This window comes from Haemaphysalis longicornis, unplaced genomic scaffold (genome assembly GCF_048455015.1).
Source record: "Haemaphysalis longicornis isolate Haplotype H1 unplaced genomic scaffold, Haemaphysalis longicornis Haplotype H1 scaffold_2, whole genome shotgun sequence".
NCBI classification, from domain to species: domain Eukaryota; kingdom Metazoa; phylum Arthropoda; class Arachnida; order Ixodida; family Ixodidae; genus Haemaphysalis; species Haemaphysalis longicornis.
This window is the reverse complement of record NW_027526295.1, coordinates 94,282,925-94,290,009: the sequence shown is the minus strand read 5'-3', so window position 1 is coordinate 94,290,009 and position 7,085 is coordinate 94,282,925. Positions and strand designations below refer to the sequence as shown.

General features: G+C 46.3%; 1 pseudogene; it reads right to left on the bottom strand.

The window, feature by feature from the left end:
* Positions 1–561: 561 nt before the first annotated feature.
* On the bottom strand, positions 562–1,137 carry LOC144168167 (S-phase kinase-associated protein 1 pseudogene; annotated as a pseudogene).
* Positions 1,138–7,085: the final 5,948 nt, after the last annotated feature.

Sequence of the window (7,085 nt, the reverse complement as noted above, 5' to 3'; positions counted from 1 at the left end):
CCGACGATCCACACTTGTCACAATACGGCAGTTCAGTTTGACTGACGGAACTGCGACCACCATGGCTGCGCAGCAGTCACCAGTTAGACAGGGCGTGCTGGGCGGGACAGCGCCGAACCCACTGCGAGAGCTGCAAGCGCTGGTGGCGCCGGCAATGCCAGCATATCTGGTAGGCGCCAGCCGTTCACAGAATCTTGCACTATATCTTGCACTGATTCTAATGAATTAAGCCCACCCATGGATCTGGAACTTGCGCTAAAATCACGACGCCCGGGCGTTTTTGTTTTTTTTTTTTTCTATCAGAGAAATTGGTCTCCTCAGCGAGATTCAATCCGTGTGTTTGAGCTCAACACAACACTTTATGTATTGGGAAACTGCTGCCGGGTAGTTTTTGTTTTTGGCTGCTAAAATATTACGCAAATGTTTGACAAACTACACCTAATAAGGTATAAACGAAGACGCTTATGAAGCGGGAAGTGTCTTTATTTCATTTCGGGATTTCCGTGACCAATAAAGAGTCTTCGTCTCAACACTGTTATAGACAGGAAGTATCGCCGGCCATCACTCGGACCAGGCGCGGGTGTTGTACATCGCCTCGTGGTCTTCCGGAGTCAAATCATTCGGGAGGTTGAGCAGCTTTCGGATCTCTTCCGGCTTTTTCCCCTTGATCATGTCGGCGACGCTCTTGCACATGACGTCCATGAGTCCCTTGATGTTCAGGTAGCTCGCCGCCTCGATGAGCTCAAAGAGGACCTTCTGGTCGACCTTCAGGAACTCCGCATCCCACGGGGAAATCTCGGTGCGCTTCTTCGGCTGAGAGTCGTTGTCGGCCGGAGGTGGCGGGTCATCCTTGTGGCGCGTGACCCAGGAGATAATTTTCTCCAGGATGTCCGAGCTCACGTTGGGCAGCGACACCACCTGGTCCCCACGCTCGTCTATGCTGAGGTCTTCAAGGCTGCTTTTGATGGTGTCCGACACGCTGGCGATTCCAGCGTCCACGTCGAAGACTTTACCATCGGAGCTCTGAAGCTTAATGCTGGGCATGCTGTGTCTGCAAAATGAAAAAAAAAACAGAAAGAAGGGAAGAAAGAAGGAAAAAAAAGAAAGAGAAATAAAGAAATAATGAAAGGAAGAAAAAGAAAAAGGGAACAAGACAGGAAGGAAGAAAGGAAGGAAGGAAGGAAGGAAAGGCAGGAAGGAAGGAAGAAAAGAAGGGAAGGACGGAAGGAAGGAACGCAGGAAGGGAGGAAGGAAAGAAGGAAGGAAGTAAGGAAGGAAGGAAGGAAGGAAGGAAAGAAGAAAGGAAGGAAGGAAAGAAGGGAAGGAAGGAAGGAAAGAAGGGAACGAAGGAAAGGAAAGAAGGGAACGAAGGGAAGAAAGGAATGAAAGAAGGGGAGGAAGGAAGGAAATAATGGAAGGAATGAAGGAAGGAAGGAAGGCAAGGAATGCAGGAAGGAAGGAAGGAAAGAAGGAAGGAAGGAAGGAAAGAAGGGGAGGAAGGCAGGAAGGAAAGAAGAAAGGAAGGAAGGAAAGAAGGGAACGAAGGGAAGGAAGGAATAAAAGAAGGGGAGGAAGGAAAGAATGGAAGGAATGAAGGAAGGAAGGAAGGAAGGAAGGCAAGGAATGCAGGAAGGAAGGAAGGAAAGAGGGAAGGACGGAAGGAAGGAAGGAAGTGAAGGAAGGAAGGAAGGAAGGAAGGAAGGAAGGAAGGAAGGAAGGAAGGAAAGAAGGGAAGGGAAGGAAGGCAGGAAGGAAAGAAGGGAAGGAAGGAAAGAAAGAAGGGAAGGAAGGCAGGAAGGAAAGAAGAAAGGCAGGAAGGAAAGAAGGGAAGGAAGGAAATAAAGAAGGGAAAGAAGGGAAGGAAAGAAGGGAACGAAGGGAAGGAAGGAATGAAAGAAGGGGAGGAAGGAAGGAAAGAATGGAAGGAATGAAGGAAGGAAGGAAGGAAGGCAAGGAATGCAGGAAGGAAGGAAGGAAAGAGGGAAGGAAGGAAGGAAGGAAGGAAGTGAAGGAAGGAAGAAAGGAACGAAAGAAAGGAAGGAATGGAAGAAGAGAAAGAAGGAAGGAAGGAAGAACAAAAGAGACTGATTTATAATTTCTCACCCAAAAGGGGGAGTGCAGATTTAAAATATTATCCGATCAGGTGTTTCTGGCAGTGGTTTTTGGGTTCAGTTAGATTTTAGTCAGTTGAAATCGAATAGGAGCATTGGAGCTGCACGAGCTACTGCTATTTCAAGAGTGAAGACGGAATGTTGGAGGAATTAGTACAAATTAGAAAGTGAATTGTACAGCGTCAGACAAATTTTGAAGTCCGCGGCCTCAAAATTTTAGAAGCAATTCTTTCGCGAATTCCTGAACGGGTGCTTGCCGGCCTCATTAATACGACTACAACTGGGACACTTGGGTGTAAACAACAAGAATGTAATTCCTCAGGGCACTAAGTCTGCTACGTGCTTCGGAGGCGACCGTCTGTCCATATTAGTTGTCCATTTCTTTACTTCCCCACTGCATTTGCGCCTACTGCCTTGCTCTCTTTTTTGTATTTTCGGACAAATTTGTTCAGTCAGCTTCTTTTCTACTAGCGTGGGGTTACGTTCTGCAGTCACGCTGCACGCATTATTCTACAAATTGTACGTTTCCAGTGCATTGTTTTGGGAGTTTTTTTCAAGCTACACGTAAGTCCCTCAAAGCTCCCGATTGCTGGCCCATCTCCCAAGTGCGCAGGTGCCCCGAAGAAAGGAACAACCAAGACGAAAACCTTTAGTCCACCGCTGGCAACGTGCTGGTGTTACCAAGAATGTTACGAAGCCTAAGCAATAGTTATATGGTGAATGAAAAGGCGGGTGAAGTGTAAAAGTGCTGAATTCTGGATACAATATGGCGGTAATGCATGCGCCTCAGTGCTTCACCGCTGCTCTTGAAATACAGGGCTCAGCGCGTTCATTCAATGTCGGCCAATGATGTGGTGCACTCAGTGGCATGTTTCAAGCAGCACGCACGCTTCCTCGCATACCATCCCCTTCTCTCTGCGCCGTTTCCTTCCTCTTTCAATTAGTTTTACCCAGAGGCTGAAACAATTGACCTATTTAGCCCAAGATACACACTATTTTCGCGACTGTGCCTTGCTACTCGCTCACGCGCTGCCTATGCAAATACAGTAAACCCTCGTTAAGTCTAACTCGCATATTTGGAAATATTGATAAGTCGAAACTTTTTCTCGCCGTGCATTTTTCTCCCATACGTGCTATGTATTCGCCTTTCTTTATCTCGAAACGCATTTTAAGGGGATCGCGGATACCTCGATATGTTAACAAAGCTCGGTCCGCCAGTGGCCTCTGATACGGTGTCTGTGCAAACGATTAGCTCCTACTACGAGCCGAACGTGGTCGTCAGCGACAAATTTTAAATTCTCCGCACCGCGGAAGTTTGCTATCTAACGTGCCACGCAACTGTGCGAGTGAGAGCGTGTGTGTTGTCCGTTGAGCATCACGCAAACAGTCGATCATAGCGCAGTTTTTTCTCCAGTCATAATACAAATTCATTTTTACTGTGAATTATTTCGCATTTATCACGAAAGATCCCCTGTGCACAAACACGTTTGTTAGCAGCATGTACTCCTACTTCAGTACTCTTACAAGAATTTTTCGGCATTTCACTAAACTCGAAACTCCGCTTATCTTAGACTTTTTAGTGGATTTTACGACTTCGAGTTAACGGCGTATTACTGCACCACTCCAAGATTTCTCCCGAAGTTCTGGGAACACGTTTCGAACGTGGGTCTCTATTTCGACGGCCGCAACCAATTGGCTAGGTTCACCTATGGTCGGTAAAAATGGAGCATTGGTTCGGTTCAAATGAGTTGATTAAAATAATGGAGAAAAAACCTTATTTCAGGCCCAACTGGAAGACAGAAAGGGGCGATAGGGAGGAAGTCTCCTGGCCTCCGCCAGTTGGACGAGTTGTTGCTGTGAGAGCTGAGTAAGGCGGCCATGCTTGTCTCACACTGCGGTGCACCATGAGTTGAGTCCTTCCCAGCGCAAAATTGAATTATTGTCTTTTCAATACAATTAGTACATTTTAGTAGCCCCTATCCAAATGTGGTGTTGATCCAAATATTCATTCACCAGTGCTTTATCTATCCTGTGAGCAATAGACAATATGGCGTGCCATGCGTCGGCACACCATTCACCAACATAGGTCATTTCTGCGTTTTGAAATAAATGCTACCTTGAGGATTAGTTACGCCACGCGGCAGGCAGGTTTCAGTGATACGCTATGAAGAATGTCACAACAGCGTCATTTGCTTGGTTTAACATCGCTGTCGTACGCTGTGCACGTCGTATTTTTTTGCAATGGCGTGGGCAACCACCGCCAGACTATAACTACCAAACCTCAATTGCCGGTATTTGTATTCTACTGGTCTTTTGAAAAGCAACGGTTTGCGTTTTTAGCGTTGTCGCTAAGCTGTCAAGGGTTATACCGGCCCTGCAGGACTTTGTTCGACTGTTTTAACGCTGAATGATTTCAGAACGTGGTGAAGAAGCGTATCCAGTACCTACGTTAAGTGCGGACAAAAAATGCCCACAAAGTTCCTAAAAAACTGCTCTGCACCCACGACATTATCCGAAAAAGTATTATTTTTTATTTTTTGCACAGGGCATTTTTTGTGATCTTGAATTACAACACTAAACAGTTTAGTTGCTATTGCCCGTCTTTTTTTTTCAGTTGTACCCATACGCGCAATCGATGGCCACTTTAAAGGAAATCTCAACGAACGCTAACCAGGGGTTGGAAGACAAATCTGCTGCTATGAAGAAAACACCCAGTGCCGCTAGTCTAAGTCTTGTCGCGTTTTTACAATGTCGATGTCGGAGTGCACTCGCGTGAGGCATGCGCTTTTGTCGAGCGGCCATCCTGAGTCCTTCATTGACATGGTTCACCGACACTTCACTTGCCCCGCTAGTTCACTCGACAGAGGCGGTCAGCGGCGGGCTGCACTTCAGTACGTGCCCTAAGTGAGCGAGGTACTATTATTCATGTTTTGCTCACACAACGTGCTGTCACGCAACCTTAGGCACAAAATGGTGAACACGAGGGAAACGCCGCAAGAATAAAAGTATGCTGGCATTGCCTACGTTATTTCTTGCATAGACTGCCAGCATGTATAAAAATACCGACAGGCAACGTCAAAAAACGTCTGCAGCAGCATCAAAACAATGTAAACAAGAACACGGGTCATCAAGCGCCCACAGCGAGCCGAGCGGTATCTCATCGCACACAGTCAACTGGAGGAATGCACACGTAGTCGCAAAAAAGAATCATGTTTCATCGCGACCCTATCTACAGTCACTCTGTACACAGACAACGAAGGAATCTCCTAATCGAAATGACTGAAACCTGCCACAATTCTACGCAGGATGCCAGGCAATGCAGTGAGCGGTACATAAGAGGAAAAGTTTTGTCTTTCCTTTCATTGTGAACGAGGCTTCCGTGTAGTCGAAACGTTAAAATTTTCCTTTTTTTATTTTTGTGGTCGGCGTCCAAGTTTTTGAATTGCGGTGTGCAGTATAAACTGGCGTGCCTATACTCCAGTAGGATGGAGAGTTGGGCGAGTTGGTATAGCGATACGGTTGGTTGGAAACAGCGCGCTAAAACGGGATTACAAAGAAAAGAACCGGACAGGACGAGCGCTCGTCCTGTCCGGTTCTTTTCCTTGTGATCCCGTTTTAACGCGCTGTTTCCAACCAAACATGCCTATACTCGGTGAATGTTCAACCCCGGATATTAGGTTCCCTGTGCGAAAAGACATGCACCATGGTTTTGACATTGAAATTCTAACACATAACTACCAATTTTTGCAAGAGCCACAGGTCCAGCGCTCAGCGCACGCTTTCTTTTGGAGTAGGATTCTACATCAAAATGTTCTTTCCTGACGCACAGCTTGAGTGTTCAATGCAAGAGAAGGGGCTTTCCCAATTAACCGAAATGAACTTTAATGGGACTTACCAGAGGGCAATTTATAAAACGAACTGCATTTATGCCTATACTGGGCTCACCTGTAGGTTATGGTGGGCTTCCAGATGCAGAGGCCTCAGCTGTTGTTGTTGTTGTTGTTCCTTCACAAAATGGCGCATACCCAATCAGGGGATCGGCCAAACATCAGTTGCTAATTCGAATGAGATTGCTGCCTAGGTGGATGATTCAAGGAAAGTTAGAAAATTTTGGAAGCTTTTTTCTTCTTGTTTTTGAGGAATCTAGATTAGAAATTAGTCAAAATTGAAACAAAATAAATAGAGAAAGAAAGAAAGAAAGACGAAGAAGAAGACGAAGAAGAAGAAGAAGAAGAAGAAGAAGAAGAAGAAGAAGAAGAAGAAGAAGAAGAAGAAGAAGAAGAAGAAGAAGAAGGAGGAGGAGGAGGAGGAGGAGGACGAGGAGGAAAATAATAATTATTAAAAAAAAAAACTGGCAATGGAAACGTTTGGAGGGCTCTGGTGAGGTTCCAGAATAAGATACGAATTAGGTTGTGAATCTTTTGGAATTTTCTATGAAGCGCAGAAGAGCAGAGCAAACATCCCGGCGGCCATATCCAGTTTCTGAAGCCCCAAATGATAAAAGAACCGGCACTGATAATGCCAACCCCAGGCGATGAAGCGGCACCTCAAGGAGCTGACGTCTGAGGCTTGAAAATCGTCGACAGGACAAAAGGAAGTGGTCCACAGACTCTTCTTCATTACAGTAACTGCACATGGCAGACTGCGCCAGACGAGACCTGTGGAGGTATCTGTTCAACTGGGGCACACGACATCGAAGGCTCGTTACTATCACCTCCAGGTCGCGTGAGGGGCACCAATTCGGTTTCCAGGAGAATTTGAGATGACAGAAATCTCGCAACGACAATAGGACTGATTCGTGCTGCCTTTGCAGTTTCAACAATCTACGGAACCTTGCGGCGGCTAATAGAGGCGTAGTCTCAATGACATCGACAACAGGCCCGGAGAGTGCTACCCTTGCCAGAGAATCTGCGGTTTCATTAAAGGTGATTCCCGCATGCCCAGGGACCCAAAGAAGGTCGACTTCAGTAATAT